General features: G+C 46.6%; 1 long non-coding RNA gene across 1 annotated transcript; it reads left to right on the top strand.

The window, feature by feature from the left end:
- Positions 1-39: 39 nt before the first annotated feature.
- LOC106146889 lies at positions 40-17,322 on the top strand. The gene is made up of 4 exons (XR_001231506.1): positions 40-394; positions 12,612-12,764; positions 13,637-13,886; positions 16,146-17,322. It is a non-coding gene; the product is annotated as an uncharacterized LOC106146889 (long non-coding RNA).
- Positions 17,323-17,878: the final 556 nt, after the last annotated feature.

The raw sequence follows: 17,878 nt of genomic DNA on the forward strand, positions 1-17,878 counted from the left end.
GCCCCGGGAGCCCGGCTCGCGCGTGCGCAGAACGCCCACCTGGCCAGCCCGGGTTGTCTGGGTAACCTAGGCAGACAGCGTTTAGAGGCAAACGCTGACCCTCTCACCACTTTCTTGTGGGACTACCCTAAACTCGGAGAGCCGTAACACTGCAGAGTCATCCCGACTTCGCTGGATCCGTAAAACAGTAAAACTAAACGCTTCCCTGGATTCCGTCAGTTTTGTCTGGTATTTGTCTAAGGAGATGTCGTGACCTGTGCACAATAAGGCAGAGTTACGGTTTCCCTGCCGGGCAGGGCGGACTACTCTAAACCGGGAGCCCCGGCAGTTCAGTGGCAGGTGCTTCCTTCCGAGCGCTGGTTCCCTGCATCCGCCTCCCCGGGGGCTTTTGCGGGTAAATTCTCCCCCGCTGCGCGCGCGTGCACCCTGAGTCTGGCGCGCGTCTGTGTTAAGGTCTGCCTTTGGAGACACCCTGGCGGAGACGATGGCAGAGGACGCTGCTGCCACTGTCGCTTCTGCCCCCTTTGTGAGTGAGCCTTCTTTCGCCGCCGTGACAACTTGGAACCTGTAAACTAAAAACAATTTTAGAGATCCACCAAGACGTACAAATTTTTTTCAAGTTGGATCAGCTCTGTGATCCCCAAACTATTCTGATCCGCAGTTCTCAAATTTAAGTGACCTTTTCGGGTCACGTACCATACATGTAGTGTCCACCAAAATAAATAAATAAATGTATACACACTTCAGGAAAAGAAAAACTTGTATAAATATTTTAATACTAAATTTATTCAGACATCCTGAGATTAATACAAGTTACCTTTGGCCTCTACAGTTACAAGAGGTGCTCAGCGTGGTGGCCATGAGCTTCCAGACGTTTATCAGGAGGGTGAGCTGCTGCTTGGGTAACCTTAGTCGTTGAGATTGCTGAACCTGCATTATCAATTTTTTTCTCTAAAAGACAACACTGTAAGGTTTTCTGTGATATACAACATCGTCCAGGGTTCCGCATACGAGGGTAACACCATTTGTTGAAAAAACATCATACCATTTTTCTTCTCCTGAAGTATGTATACATTTTTTGGTGGATATATACATATACCCACATACATATGGAGACAGAGAGAAAGGGAGAGAGAGAGATCTATGGAGCCGATCTCAGAGGTTCTGAGTTAATTAGAATGTTGTGTAGGTAGCCTCAGCATTCGACATTTTAAGAATACGGATGAACTCTTCAGGCTAGGAACCAGTAACCCAGGCACTGTCAATGAAAACTACTTCAGGGTCCTCCCTCACGAGGTCATGTGCTCTCACTCCCCGTGTTTATTGCTGGATATCATTGAATTTCAAGGCGATAGTAGTCAAATAATTAAATGCATCATCAAAATATTTACTAATGTAAGGATTTAGTTACTGTTATTGCTGTGTCACTGAGATAAATAACTGGCTTTTTTTCCTTTCTTTTGGAGTGCTGTGTATCAAACCCAGGGCCTTCTGTAGCAAACTGCTCTTTAATAATGATTTATTGATGTCTTAACACATGCAACTCTGTTTATTTTATTAATTTTGGCAGAATTGTTATAAATGAGAAATAACAGGGCCACTTGGATGCTCTGGTAAAACTTCATACACCCTTGAGTAGTGAATCCTCTCTCTCCCTCTCTCTCCCTCTCACTCTCTGTCTCTCCACGTAATTATCACTTAGTTAATACACAATCAAAGGAAGAAGAGTTAACCAAACGCTCACCTAATTCTGAGGCTCTTTTTGTCTCCTTAAAAAAAACTGTGGCAGGGCTGGGGATTTAGCTCAGCGGCACAGCGCCTGCCTGGCAGCTCAAGGTCGTGAGTTCAATTTCCGGTACCAGAAAAAAAACAAAAAAAAAAACAAAAAACAAAACCTGTGGCTATAGTGATACCCTTCTCCCCTATGAACTCAGACACCAGTCATCTCTTTTCTAGGTGGCATTCACGCCTTTGCACTTCTATTGACAGCTGTCCTCAGTGTGTTTCAATAAGATTTGTAAACCTTGCCTTACTTTTATGTCTTTTTTATTCATTTGTTTATTTGTGCCAGAAGAAAACTGACATCTCAGTGGAACTTACTCTTAAAATCTGAACAGTCGTTTTCAAAGAGACCATCTCTTTATGTCATTTATATGTTGAAATGATAATGGTCAGTGGAAATAAACATGTCTATTGCTGTGATAGTGAAATGCTGCATTTAAATCATTGTGAATGCTGTTAATTTTACATCCAAAACAATTATTGTGCTCTTTCAAATGAGTATGGAAAGATTCTGACAGTTAATATAGTTCTTAACAAAGGGGATATTGACTAAGTAACTTTAGGAAGAGCCTTTATGGACTTTGAGACTTCCTGCTACAGAAATAATGTTAGCCATTTGGTGGTATGTGACAGAAAGCCCAAAATAAAAGTAGTTTAAACACAACTGAAGGTTGTTTCTCTTTTCTATATGACTGAATATGAGCAGTCCCAGACTGGTATGACAACCCCAGTGTCAGGCCCAGGCTTCCAGTATCTGACTGCTCTACCCTGGTTAGCACATGCCTTTCATTCACCATCTTGGTTACTTTTCTCTCGTTGCTGGGACAAAATACCCAACGCCCAAAATGAGGGAAGGAAAGGTTTGTTTAGCTCACAGTTTGTGGAGGTTTCAGTCCATACTCCGCTAGCTCCTAGGCAAAGTGCACAGGGCAGAGAGCAAATGTTTATGTTTGGAAACACAGTAAAGTAACAAGAGCAAAAGGGAGGAGTGGGGTGAGCAGCCTCTTTCTCCCCCTTACATTGTAAGCAGGCTACCCCCACCCAGGGGGCAGGTAGCACTCACACTGACACAATGAACAACATCCTAGAGCAGGAAGGACGTGTCCTTTTCACCCCAAGATGTAGCCCTGCTGAGTCACTTAGGCAAACCTCCAGACTCCCCAGGTTCACACAGTGTGTCAGCCATAACACTCACCATGCACTGTGCTCAAGCTTCAGCACCTTCCTCTGAAATCAAGTCTGCAGAATCGGAACAGAGTGGGCATGACGGCACTCCCACAAAGAGACCTGCCGGTCCAGAACGCTTCCGCTTGATGCCATTAACAGCACTTAGGCATGATGTCACAAGGAACCAAGGAACCCAGGTCCCGACTCTCTGAGGAATCAACCCTCACAAACCTCCTGGGTCTTTTTCCCTTTGATGAAAGAATTCAGCGGAGATGTGAGATGCATAAGCAGCCATGCAGAAGTGCAGGCAGAATTTATAGCAAAGCGAATATGGAGAGACATCCACCTGCGGTGACAGGGGGCAGTGCTACTTACTAAGAAAGTGGCTGAATCTGAGCCCCAGGTGTGTCGGTAAAACTGAAGTAGTAAAGATAAAAATAGCTGCTGAATGAGACTGTCGAAGAGCTGGGTCTGATGGTCTGAAATAACCACTTACGCCTCTCTTTTTGTAGCAGATTCTCTCCCATCACAAAAGGAATTTTCAGGGCACATCAGTAAGAGGCAAGAGAAGGACTTATTAGTGTGATGGAGGCTTGGAAGAGCAGAGTCGAGTCAGTGGTTATGGGGCTGGGCTGTGTTGAGCTCTGGTACACAGAGATTGCTGGAAGGACTAAGAATCAGACCACCGTCCTATCTTTTTTTTTTTTCTGTCATGCCATTGACGGGGAAATTGGTTTGGGATCTTTGCTGAGGAGCTGAAGTGGGCCTTTTGTTTCATACTAGGGGTGATATGTGAGGTCAATACAGACCCAGACCTGGGGAAGGACCGGAGAGGTCATATAGATGACTGCAGACATACAGACCCAGCAATTTTTAGCTAAGGAAGGATCGGACCCATGTAGCAGGAAGTGAGTTAACTGCAGAGTCTTGTAGAGACAATTAGGGACGTGGGGAGAAGCAGTGGGGATGCAGCTGTGGGACGTGGTGAAAGGAACAGGAGGGCTGTCCTCATAAGGCTGGGTAGGGAGAAGGCAGGAGATGGTAGCAGCGTGTCATGCGTCTCTTTCCAGGCTAGTTGCAGGACTGGGAGATCGTCTCTGAGCTGAAGTTTGCCCAGGCGGAAAGGTGCAGCCACGTAAGAGCTCAGATGCACTGTTCCCACGTGGTCCTGAGAGGTGGCTCGGATGCAAAGGAGAGTGATGGGGAACAGGGAGACCCAGTCTTTATGGAGCCTGCAGTGTGAGCTTAGTGAGGCGGGCCTTGAGACCACTGGCTCTCTCTACCTTTCTAGAGGGCTGAGGCCAGGTAACTCGGACACTTCCTGGATAATTTGACCAATAAAAGCTGGGCCATTGTCTGACTAAACAGCGGTGGGAAGGCCAAACTGGGGGATAATACTGGCTAGGAGAGAGTGGATAACAGATGAGAACTTTTCAGAGCCAGTGGAAAAGGCTTCTACCCATCCAGTACAGGTGTTGACCCAGACCAGGAAGGATCTTAGCCTTTTTACTCTTGACAACTGGGTAAAATCAATGTGCCGGTCCAGAATTGGAGAAAAGCCCTGATATGTAGGAAAAGGAGAGGGGTCTCAAAAAGCCCTGAGGAATAATTGTGTGGCAGACAGAGCATCGAAAGGTGGGCATTTTGAGAAAAGTCTTCTGGGGACAAAGCAGATGATGCACTCCAGCGATCTGGTTCAGGGTCTGTAGGCTGAGTGAAAGCTGTCATGAAAAGGTGAAAGAATGACATGGGCCTGTGAAGTGGGAGGGGGGCGCTTTCCCTGGCTCAGGAACCATCCGTGTTTGGTGGGGAGGCCTTGATACTGTTGGCTTTCAGAAAGGGAACAGGCCGGAGTCACATAAGAATGGCAAAACACTGACCCTCAGAAGTGCAGATGGGAAGGCGGGCTGCCTCACTAGTGACTTTATCTACAAAGGCACTTTGAGCAACTACGGGGTTTGAAGGCCTCTGGTGTCCTCAGCAGTGAAGTGCACCTACCCGAGTCGGTGATAGGACGGCCTAGAGAAGGGCTTGCATGCATGGAGCATTCGTGATCGAAAACCCTCGGGAGGTGAGAAATCCGCTGTCTGCCTGCCCAGGTGGCAGCGTGATTACACAGTTTACAGAAGCATACTCGGAGTCTGTATAGATGTGAATGCATAGGCCCGTGGCCAGAGTAAGAGTACAGGTCAGAGCAGTCAGGTCAGCCTATTGAGAGGTGGTGGATGAATGGAGGGTGGCAGCTTCTGTGATAGAATCATGGGAAGTCTCCCTTGCACTCCTGCCGGGGCAGGGAAGTTGGGGTGGGCTTGCAGTAACCCCCATCAGTGAACCAGGTGTAGTTAGGGACAGGAAAGAGGAAGTAGGAGAAAAGGGAGAAGTTGCTAGGTGTATTAGGAGGAGGAGGAGAGCAAAGCTGGGGACCCAGAGGCAGAAGTGTCCTGCCGTATGGAGAAAGGACGGGAGTTGTTTGGTGTGGGGGGAGTTGGGGTCTGGGGAATCAAGTGGACTCGGTCTGGCAGTAGGACTAGGACATGTTTGCAGAGAATGACGCCCAGATAGGTGACAGATGGGGAGCGGTCTGGGCCTTAGAGGGAGATATACAGTATCCCTTTGAACCTAGATGTTGTAGTAATAAAAGGATGTCTTTACAGGACAACAGCAGAGGAGAAGGTTGTCTGCATACTGCATGAGAGGAGAGGAAGAGGGGTAAGAGGAGAGTGAATCATGGGCAAAGGCCTGACTGAAGTAGTGGAGGCTGTGCTGGAAACCCCGGGGCCAGACTGTCCAGTTTGTCGTAGTCTGGGGTTTGCAAGGGAAACAATACAGGACACATAATTATAAGATTATTTTGTAATAGTCACCCAAAGAGTTTAGTACAATAGAGTGCAGGAGATCTGTCCACACACGAAAGACCCAAAGAATCCAGCTGAGGGCCTGGATCCCACAGCACTGTCCTGCATGAGTCCAGCTGAAGACAGAAAGCTCATAACAACACCCCACCCACGGAGGCCAAGAGCCCACGACAATGTCTTATGTAGGCCTGTTTCAAAGGCCTATGCTGAGAAGGCCACAAGGTCAGTAGTGGAAGCTAGAAAGTCTGTGCCAGCGGGATGAAGGATCTGTGTTAGCATGCTGAGGGATCTGCACTGGGGCCAGGAAGTAGCACTCAAAGTAGAGACAAGCGCTCCCCTGAAAAGTACTACAGCCATCCTCAGTGACAACAAGGTCCTGAGCTCCTCCAATGATAAGAATAGCCAAGTCTTTATCAGGAAGCCAGTGCAACAAGCTTCGCCAGGAGACTGAACAGTGCACAATCTTCCTCTCCAGAGCCAGGAAGAGATGGGCAGAGTGAGGACCAAAGCTCCCCCAAAGTGAACCATAGCCATTCCCAGCAACAACAACGTCCTGAGCTCCTTGGACAGTGAGAACTACTGAGTTCGTATCAGGAAAGCCAGCATGACGAGCTCCTCCAGAAGAACCAACCAGCTCCCTAACAGCTTTTCTTCTTCTTCACCTCCTCTTCCTTCTCCTCCTCCTTCTCCTCCTCCTTCTCCTCCTCCTTCTCCTCCTCCTTCTTCTTCAGTTCTCCTTTTTATATTGTTGGCAACAATTGTCTGGTGGGCGTCCCATACCCAGACACCATGCTGATTCAGTTCATCTGGGTGTTACAAGTTGACCACCAGTTGTCAATCCACCGTATATGTCCTCTATTAAACTGTTTACTTTGCAAGACTTTATGAATAAAACCCCAATCATACAGGACCTATCATAAAGAATCAACAACTGGGTTATCATCTTATTAAAAAGCTTTTGCACAGCAAGAGAAATCACCAACAGAGAGAAGAGACAACCCACAATGTGGGAAAAAGTGTTTGCCAGCTGTTCCTTGGACAAAGGACTACTACCGAGAACATATAAAGAACTCAAAAAAAAAAAAATCAGACCTCCCAAATTTAAAGACCCAAACCAAAATTGGGCATTTGAGATGAATACACACTTTTCAGATGTAGAAATACAAACAGCAAATAATATATGAAAAAATGTTTAACATCACTGGTCATTAGAGAGATGCAAATTAAAACAACACTGAGATTCCATCTTACCCCAGAAAGAATGGCTATCATCAAAAAGTCAACCCACAACATATGCTGGAGAGGCTGTGGGGAGAAAGGAACCCTATTCCATTGCTGGTGTGAGTGTAGACTGGTAAAACCACTGTGGAAATCAGTATGGCGATTCCTCATAAAACTAGTATTAGCAGTCCCACTTAACCCAGCTATTCTTCTTCCGAGCATCTTCCCAGAAGAATTAAAAACATCACACTACAACAATATATGCACATCCATGTTTATAGCAGCACAAGTTGTAATAGCTAGATCTTGGAAACAACCTAAATGCTCATCAACAGAGGAATGGATAAAAAAGATGTGGATTTTTATACAATACAGTACTGCTCAGCCATAAAGAATGATAAACTGGAGACTTTTATAGGTAAATGAATGCAACTCAAAACCATACTCATAAGTGAAATAAACCAGATGCATATGTATAAACATCATATTGTCTCCCTAGTATGAGAAGCTGAAAGAGTAAATAAGATCCAAAAGGTGCAATAGATACTGGGAAATGAGAACAAACTATTCAAAAGGAAAGAGAAACTGGGATGGGAGAAAGGAGAAAAGAAGGAAGGGAAAAGGAAAATTAGATAAATAAATGCATATATTTTCATATATAAATATATATATATGCACACACACAAGATAGTTAAGATAGTCATACTACTAATTTCTCTTAGTTCATTGAAAAGAAAGGTTGGTGCTAATATTGTTTGGACAATTAACTGCTGATATCTTGTAAAAAGAATTGCTTCCTTTGCAAACTCTGACTGCAGCAGATAGGAAGCAGTTTTTGGGACAAAGCCAGGAGTGGGAGGAGGAGACCCAGACCCTGGGGCTGAGATGCAGGGAGACATGGGAGCTGGGGGTGGCAAGGGAGGGGCCATTAGGGCAGCAGTGAGCATCGGTGGTGTCCCAGGGATGGTCGGAGCACCTAATAACTGGTTACAGTGTCTTCCCTGAAAGGGGAACACACCAGGTGGTGATGACTAAGGAGTGTGGGAAAGGTGTTAACCCAGTTGACACCAGAGTGAGAGGGTTTTGAAATGTCTGGAGACTTTGCTGTCAATGCCCACGACAGTAGTCAGGGTCAGAAAGGGATGAACTCACCCGCCACTGTATGAGATTCCCAAAGTTCAGCATCCATGATGGTCCAAGGGGCCCTGAGACCTTGGGGCAGCTTCAATGTTCAATGGCCAAACCAAGAAGGACTCACTGGTCTCTTGGTGTACCCCAGGGAGGAACGGGTGGAGGGTGGGAGGAAAAGATAGACAAGAGACAAGCGCTGGGCCAGGTGGAGGCGTCTTTCCCGGGTGGGTAAGAGGACCTGAACAACAACAGTAGGGCGTTTATTTATGCTCTTGCAAAGTTAGTATAAGGGGACACAAGGTTACCTAGCAACTAATGCTGAAATTGTCCTGGCAGGACGATTTTCTCAAGCCTAAGGTTGCTTGACTGCTTGAGGCACTGTGGCCTTGTCTTGTCTCCACACAAAGAACCAACTTCCAGCTCAGGTGCTCCCAACATCATTGCTGAGACAAAATACCTGGTGCCCAAAATAAAGGGAAGAAATGTTTATTTAGCTCACAGTTTGTGGAGGTTTCAGGCCATACTCAGCTGGCTCCAAGGCAGGGTGGCAGGGTACAGGGGCAACAGTTCAAGGAGGCAGAAGACAGAAAAAGCAACAAGAGCAAAAGGGGGCGGGGAAGCAAGTTTCTTATCTTCCCTTATATTGTGTGCTGGCTATTCACGCACACCATCTCCATGCAGTCCTCTTCCATAAGCTCAGGTTGTTTACAAAGTGAGGACCCTGGCCCCCTGCTGAGTCACTTAGTTAAGCTTCTAAACTTCTCAATTCTCAAATTGATACAACGTATCAACCCTGAAAGGAACACACACCCCCGCCCCAGGAAGGACATGGCTTGGGAGATATCCCAGGCATCTGGCACTCCCTATCCTAGTGACCATTATGGCAGAATTTGAACCAAGGCCAGAAGGGATGCTTCTGGTCAGGGGCATGTTTGATCCCTTTGTAGTCAACCCAGTGATCAACTCTGAGGAATTCCTTATGGCAGAGGCCAGTGTTGAAGACCTCAAGGCCAGCGTAATGAGCTCCTGCTGTGTTTGACGGGCCACCTCCAGCTGCTGTAATTGTGACTGCCTGGGGCTGAGCAGTGAGGTGCACTGTAAGGAGAAGTTGCCCTTCTGGGCCCTCTGAATCTAGTATGGTGAATTGTCTAAGAGTGGCAGTCAGCTGAGCCATAAACTGGCCTGGATTTTTATCTCTGATTTCTTTAAAGTTATCAAAATTAGCCAGGGGTGGTGGCACACATCTGCAATCCCAGCACTCAGGAGGCTGAGGCAGGAGGATCATTGTCAAGACCAGTCTGGGTTACAAAGTGAGCTCAAGGCCAGCCTGAACTGCATAGCAAGACCCTGTCTCAGAAACATATAAAAAAAATTAGCTGCAGAGTCCCTCCATTAGGTAAGTGTTGGTGTGTAACAGGTCCCGAGAATGGATGAAAAGATAAACAAAAGAGACAAAGTTATGGGATCAGGAGCTGTAGCCTCTAGGACTGAAGCCTTGATTACAATCTTCTTTAGCCTTTTATTGGGATACAAACAAAAAGCAGCCACAGGGGAAATGGGAGGAATCATTAACAGGATTAGCAAGGACAATACAACTTGATTTCCACAGGAACTAGACTTTGACTTAGTTATCATGTTATCATTCCTTTGGGCATATCTCAGCAAAGCATCCAGTGTTGTCCTGCAGGTTTCCACAGGGACTAAGGTCCTGGTTCCATTTCCTTTTACCCTAATGCTTTTGCTAGACTTCCTCCAGAATCAAACAATCATGTGGCTTGTTCAGGCTCAAAGTCCCACATAGGTAATACATTGAAAGGTAAACTACAGAATGTCCTTCTCCACAGGTAAGAGATCGTGTGACTTACTGGTTATATCCTGGGATCCTGCTGATAGCTCCAATTTGGATCCTCTTGGAGGACAGCCCCAGGGCCTCCAGAAAGTTCGGAGTGAAACTGCCTGCAGTCATCCCCATTGGACTGAACCAGAAAATGTACCCATTGGTTCATCTGGGGAGAGAGTCGTGCTAAGGATGACATTTAAATCAGCCCAGGGAAGGCTACATGACTGGGTGAGGGATTGCAACTCCTGGACATAGTGGGTGAGGTCAGAGGAGAAGGCACCCAGATGCTGGCTGACATGGGAGAGGTCTGACAGAGGGAAGGGAACATGAACTCAGACTATTTCCTCTGCTCCTGCAACTTCTTGGAGCAGAAACGGAGGGGTGGGGGCAAAGGACTAGGGCCAAACTGTAGTCTGGGCCAGGTGTGGGGAAGGTGGTGCTGGGTAAAGCACATGGAGGAGTGTTAGAGCTGGGGGCAGCTTCAGATAGAGAGAAAGGGTAGAGTGAAGAGGTGGTATTGGATTGGCAGAAGGCTGAGGGGAGGCTGTGGTGGCTGCAGCAGGAGCCACAGTGGTGGGGGCACAGGGGGAGAATGCTGAGGAGAGTGAGGTCAGCAGGATCTGGCATCAGGAAGCTGAGAGGGTGCAGACAGGAGGAAAGAAGGGTTTGAGAGGGGTTGCAGGAAGAGCAGAGCGTAGGGAGACTACAGAGTGTAAAAAATGCCTAGACATAGGGTACCTCAGACCATTTGCCCACTTTTTGGAAATAATTATCTAAGTCTTGCAAGATGGAAAAATCAAAGGTGCCATTTTCCAGCCATTGGGAGCCATTTTCAAGTTGATATAATGGCCAAGTGGTATTGCCAAAAAAAAATTAGGCTTCAGATCAGGGGAGAGCAGAGAGGTTCTAGGTGTTTCAGGAGACAGGCTAGGGGAAGAGGAAGGAATACAGGGAGGAATGTTCCACATTGAGAGGAGAGAGGTGATGAGAGTGGCCACAAGGTTTGTGGCGGATGTCTCCAGCTGGACTCAGGGCCATAGTGTAACGAGATGAGTGACCACGAAGTTCTCACCAAGACTGGTCAAACCTCAGGGGAAGACCATCTTCCTGGAGCATTTCCTTGACCTGTGCTGCATCTAACGGACATGGAAAGCAGAGGAGCCTCTTTCTGTCTCCGTGGGTGAGGGGGTGGGAAGAGAAGTCTCAGCAGGTGAGAGATTAAGAGAGAAAGATCTCAGAGGGTGTAGGGCAAGGGCAGTGGAAGGAGGAGGGGAGGAGGAGGTTGAAGAGAGAGGGAACAGTCTTAAAGGCACAGAGAGAAAGTGTTAAAGCACAGAGAAGGGAGAGGGAGAAGTCTTACTCAATCTGAGGCAGACGTGGGCACTGCCTGGGTACAATGTGAGGAATGGATGTCACAGGGTGGTCTCATCAGGAAAAGGGCTCAGGACAGGGCACAGAACTCCTCCAGGGAGGATCATCCTATCTGGGTCAGTGCACCAGACATCATGCAGGCAGAGGGTATTAAGCTTTTCTCCCTGGATTGTTGTGAAGCCAAAGGGACCAAGCCCTTTTGACTTCTTGAATAGTCTCTCAGGGAGAGGTCTCTCTCCACCCAGAGAGACCATCCCTGCAGGCTCCATGTGAAAGCAGCAAGGCTGGTTTATTTCTCACCTGGGTACGAGCCAGCTGAGACCAAGAAAGGAATCAGCAAAGGCGGGGGGGAGGGGGGCACAGATTTAAGAAAGGAAACGGTTGCTAGGTGTCGGTGGTGGTTACCAGGGAGTGGTTTGTGGTGCAGTGGTCTCCAAGGGGCTTGGGGGCAGAGAGTAGGGCCGCTCTCTGCTCCTCTTGTAGCTGTGTGGGTTTCCTGGAACTGAGCTGTGGGGGCGCTGAGCTCTGTGATGGCTCTTTCCAGCGGAGCCAAATCTGTCTGTAACAGCTTTTCCCACAGGAAAGTTTCCCACTGGCCAGGCCGATTAGGGTGCTCCCATGAATGGGGTGAAGGTACTCAAAGAACTGAGGAGCACTGCAGTCTGGAACTGGGTGCATTTATACCTGTCTTGAAAGGATGGAAAAGCCCATGACAGCATGCCCTTCCCAGAAGGGATTTAGCCTTAGCCTTCTGGGATGGGCACCTTACAAGCACAGGCTTTTATTTTTTAATAGATAATTTGAACATTTTGGGGGGTTTCCAATTCTTTGGGTTGGCTTAACCTACTCCTTTAAAGGAGGAGTGACAGAGCAGGCTACCCACCCGAAGGCGGTGTAGCACTCACACCCATAATCCCAGCATTGGACCATGGATCAGACACAAACCATAACACTGTGAAATAGGAAGAAAATGTTCAAATGGGAAGGGAAACTAGGGAGAGGGAAAAGAAAAAATGAGAAAAGAAGGAAAAAAATGAAACAAAGCTTTTGTAAATAAGGAGGGAAGAAGGGCTGAAGGGAGGGTAAGGGAATGGGTAAAAAAGAACATATATTATGTACAAGTACAAATTCCCTGTGATGAATGCAATCATTATGTATACCTAAAATGTACCAATAAACTCAACTAATTTTTTTAAAAAGATAGTAAGTTATTCTCAAAGCTGTGAAATTTTCTGTCACTCTAGAAACAAAAAAGTTCCATTATCACTCTGAAGTGACCTGGGAAGTCCACATGTAGGAGTAATGTCTTTAATCAAGTCTTACCGACTTTTTGCCTTTTGAGTTGGAGAAGGATACACTTTTATACACCCAGCGAAGGTGTCAGCACAAACTAAGAGGTACTGTAACCCTGACACGGGGCCATCTGGGTGGGATCTAGTTACTAGTCCTCTCCAGAGAGGGGACCTCACTTTTGTGCTGGGTTAAGCAAAGGTGGAGGTTTAGCTTTCCCCTCTGGATTGTTGTGAAGCCAAAGGGACCAAGCCCTTTTGACTTCTTGAATAGTCTCTCAGAGGGATTTGGGTCTCTCCCATTTATTAAATGAAGAAACTTTAGATGGGACCCCAGATGTTTATGATCCAGTTACTGGACATGGCCTTTTCTGTTTTTAACAACTGGGATTTGGAGGAGGGTCAAAAGAGAAAGAAATAGAATTATATCAGTCATAATTGGCAATGCTTTCAGTTCATCCAAATTGTCTAAGGAAAATTATCAGGTTAATAATATCTCTTAGTTATTGCAGACTGATTAGGTCTGCAATCTCCTGAACGAGTGTATGGTGAATGGAATGATTTCAGGGCTCCTGGAGAATCAAAACCCTCTCACAGAATTCAAGATTCTCTTAGGGCTAAGATCAAGACCTTCTCTGGGTGGCCTGTATTTATTTGGTTATCAGAAGAAGGGAGGGGAGTATTCAAGAAAGGTGGAATCATTCAAGGACTTCCCCAAGCAAGGTATTAAATTAATGCTTAATAAAGATTAAGCTAATCCACCCAAGAGTGAGATGCCTGAGGCTATAATCTTTATCTAGTTGAGATAGATCCTTGGCTGTGATCTTGTCTTATTCTTTGAGGCTTTCTGGCTTCATTTGCCATTACAGGCCTTAGTACTGATGAGTCCATCACCCACTTCCAGACAAGCGGCCTAGGCTTTGGACAGATTCACAAGTAAATATAAAAAGCCTACTGATTAATTTAAGTCCTGCTCAAAGCTGTTTCAGAGTGGTCTCCATCATAAGGATGATCAAGTGCAAGAAGTCTGGACCCTACTCCAAGTGTGAGAAAGTCAATATGCCTAGTTCATGGCACTGGAGGGTGGATTGTCCCTGCTCCCAGAGAGAAGATAAGCCAACCAGAACCTTTGTCTCCTGCTCTGAAGAAGCCCAAGGGAACCTACAATACTCCTGTCTGTGGATATGACCATCTCCTACACAGAACCCTGGATAACACTGGACATCATAGGTAAGTAAATTTAATTATTTCATTCTGTTTTTGACTTACTTCTCTGGAAAACTCTTCTCTAGATCCATAGCTATAGTTGGGGTCGAGGGGACCCTTAGTCAGAGATTCTTTACTCCTGCTCTGACATGTCCTTTTGAAGGTTCCTTAAGCCTTTCTCTAGTGATGTTTAACAGTGAGATTCTAATTGTCCCACAGTGTCCTACTCCTTGCTAGGAAAAGATTTACCAGCAAAATTGGGGGCAATGCTCAAATTCTGGCAAAAGCCAAAATGGATTTTACCTGTTGGGGCTACACCAGGTCTGTCTAACCAAATTAGCCAACAGGTGGATCCTGTTTCATGGTATAATGTTACCTGGTAGGGAAAATTCAGCTATTCCAGTAGTTATAAAACTGAAAGACCCCCAACTGATTTCCTAATCAAAAGCAATGTCCAATCAAAGAAGGGCATTTAAAGCCTCCACCCTCTCACAGACAGGCTTCTCCAATACGGTCTTCTGCAGCTTCCTCAGGCCCCCTTGGTGCTCCTGTTCCCCCTGTAGTAAAGCTCTTGGGGAACATAGGATGCTACAAGGCCTCCCCTTCACTCACGAGACTGTCATTTCAACCCCCCTGGTGGCAGATCCATACGCAGTGCTTGCTTAAATTCCAGGGAAACTAATGCGTTCTCAGCCCTAGACCTGAAAGATGCATTCTTTCCACCCTCTACATTCAGACTCTCGGTTTTTGTTTGCCTTTGAATGGAAAAATCCCATTTCAGGAGAAAAGCAGCAGTATACTTGACAGTTCTCCTGAGAGGGTTAGAGCCCTCCTCACCTTTGTGCTTGGGCACTAGAGAAAGGCTTAAGGAACCTAGTACTTAAACAGGGAAACACCCAATAGTACGTAGATGATATTCTAGTTCGCAGCCCAACTTGGGAGTTATCCAACCATAATACTATACAAACTCTCAACCATAATATAATATTATGCAAATTCTCAACTTTCCAGCTAAGAAGGGATATAAAGTCTCCAAAGAAAAGGCTCAGCTATTCCTCCACAATGTTCAGTAGCTGGGATATGTTCTTACACCTGAGGAACAAAAGCTGTCCATGGACCAGATCCTGCTATCTGTGCTCTCGGGCTTCCTGCCCCCAAACAACAGCTTCATTCCTTCCTGGGAGTGGCCAGCATCTGGCAGATCTGGATAGCTAATTTTGGACTATTGGCAAAGCCTTCAAATAAGTCTGCCAAAGACCCTGAGTCTGTGCCCTTAGAATGGACAAAAATAACTGACAATGCTTTTAGAGAAATAAAGCATGCACTTACCCAGGCTCCAACATGGGGAATACCTGACTCAAGAAAACCTTCTTTTGCTACATATCAGAAAAGAGGGCAATTGCTTTGGGTGTCTTGACCCAGAAGCTAGGACAAGAACTCCACAGAGTGGCACACTTTCCCAAAAAAAGTGACATGGGGTGGCTACTGGATGGCCACTTCTGCCTGACAGCAATAGCAGCTACAGCTACGCTAACAGAGGAAGCTGAAAAATTAACATTAGGACAGAAACTAGAAATCCTAACTCCCCATCAGATCAGGGCTATTCTGGAGACAAAAGGTTACTTGGGATGAACAGGGGATTGGCTTACTGATTATCAGGCCCTGCTCTCAGACACCCCTGATGTTATTATAAAAACTTGCTATAAATGTCCTACACTGCAAATGGCCACTAGAATTTTCACAGGACTAAGAAGAAAGCTATTCCTGAAATCTTCTAGAAGGCCCGAGGCTCTGCAGAAAGCAAACTCCAGTATGCTCTGGGTGCACATAAGGAGTCACTCGTGCCCCTAATTCACCGCCGGCTACATGGGCACCTGTAGGGAGGCTCCTGTTTTTGATTAGACCCATTATGTGGTAACCTTGCTAAGGCCCTGGCTCACAGGCTGTCAGTAATGTGTCTACCTTCCCTCTTCTTTTTTTTTTTTTTTTTTTCCTCCGGTACCAGGAACCGAACTCACGACCTTGCACTTGCCAGGCAGGCGCTTTGCCGCTGAGCTAAATCCCCAGCCCCTACCTTCCCTCTTCGCCGTACTTCGTTCTCCACTCGCAGCATGGAGATCCGACCTGTCCCTCACATTTGGATTCTACATCCTCAACATAATAGTGACTCTCTTTCTCCCATCAAACAGCTCAGCGCTCACTAATTCTTTTCCTATTGTCGCCTAACAGTTTTTCTCTTCAGCCCAGCCAGTCAGTTCTTGACATCTCTTTTTCCATGTTTAGTTTGCGAGAGCAAGTGCCTCTTGTCCTCAGTACCTTTGTGTGCAAGCACCCGTTTCCCAGCGGCGCAGGAGTCTCTAACTGTAAAGAGGAAAAAACCCTAAGCTGCACAAGTTTGTAGAGAGAGAGAAGTCTGTTTGGAAAGAGGAAAAGACAAGCTACGCTTTGGTGGTAAAGGCGTGGGAAAGCACACTTCAGAGGAACGGGGCTTGGACGAGAAGTCGGGGAGAAGAAAAACTAAAAGTCTTTTTGCCAGACTTACTGAAGCTACCCTCTCCATGCTTCTTTCTCCCTCCTGGCTGACTTGCCAAGAAAAAAGGCCACTGGTCTGGATCCGAGGGAGCCTGGGGCTGGAATAAGGAACTTAAATTCCTTTCTGTAGCAGGTTCACTGACTCCCATCACAGAAAGAGAATGTTCAGGGCACATCAGTAAAAGGCAAGAGAAGGGTGTAGGAGACAGAGACTTTAGGACACTGTCAAGGATGGAGAGCAGGAGAGAAAGGAAGCACCCTACAGTGTGGGACTGGGGACACTGATGCTTCCTTGAGGGGATAGAAAAGCCCAGGGAAAGGCGGCCCACCTCCCATCAGAGGGATGTTAGCCCATTGTAGAGGTGTGGGCTTTCTTTTCAGCAGGTAATTTGAACATTCTTTCGGTTTGCTCAGACTGATCCTTTATCTTGGGATCAGGTTCTGTTCCTTACTTTTTCAATTAAGGCAGTTTATGGACTTCAATATTTCTAAGGAATTTGAGGTATGATGGCTTTGATAGGGAAGGAGTAAACTTAACCAAAGGAATCACGTTGGGTAGTTTTGGTTAGTTCCTGAAAGCTGCAGTCTTCTTAAAAACACAATTTTATGATTATGATTTGCTTGTCTCCTTTCTACCTTTATTTCTTCTATTTTACCTCAGGATAATGCATATTAAAGGACTATTTAACACATCTGAGACTAGTAAGAGCTTAGCAAGTGTCAGTTCCTATCCTTCCCTCCTGCAAAGCTGAGGCCTGGGATACAGTGACTTTCTCCTGCACTTCTGGCTCTGTCTCCTGCTTGTCTGCCTGGGAGACATCTGCAGAGTTCTGTAAGGGTCACAAGGACTGAGCTCTAGTAGATAAATTTCAGGCTGATCACAAGGAAGGCTCTGCCTCTCTAGTGAAAAATAAAATCTACATAAGTGAAATAAATAACGATGAAAAGAATGCTAGTGTATTATTTTGCATTCCTTGTCTCACAATAAGGTAGCAACCCCAACTTACGAATGAGGACACTGATCTGAGTGATAAATTATCCCATGCAACCAGCAAGCGACAAAGCCTGGCTGGGTACCTGGGCAACCTGACTTCAGAGCCTGTACCTTGACCATGGCCTTCTACTGACCCCGTGTCCCCCCAGACAGTGAACACCGTTGGGGAAGGGCAGGCCAGGCCCGTTTCACCCATCTGCACCAACTTAGCACAGATAGCCCTCCTCGCCTGGCATCTTCCTAGCACTGTGGCCTAAATAATCTATGTAAGAGGCCTCTTTAGCATCTCCTGTTCCGTGGTTCAGTCGATCTCAGAAGCCACAGACACTGCACCCAGAACATCCTTCTGCTCCTTGTGTATGTGACCAAGGGGATTGGTTACTACAGCTGGGGTCTCCCTTCACCGCCCACATCTGTATGCAATACCCCAGCCCCACTTCACACGACAGGTGCACTGTGAGAGCTCCCTCCCCACTTGGCTGGAAGGCGG

This window comes from Chinchilla lanigera, unplaced genomic scaffold (assembly GCF_000276665.1).
Source record: "Chinchilla lanigera isolate Chin_1 unplaced genomic scaffold, ChiLan1.0 scaffold00099, whole genome shotgun sequence".
NCBI classification, from domain to species: Eukaryota; Metazoa; Chordata; class Mammalia; order Rodentia; family Chinchillidae; genus Chinchilla; species Chinchilla lanigera.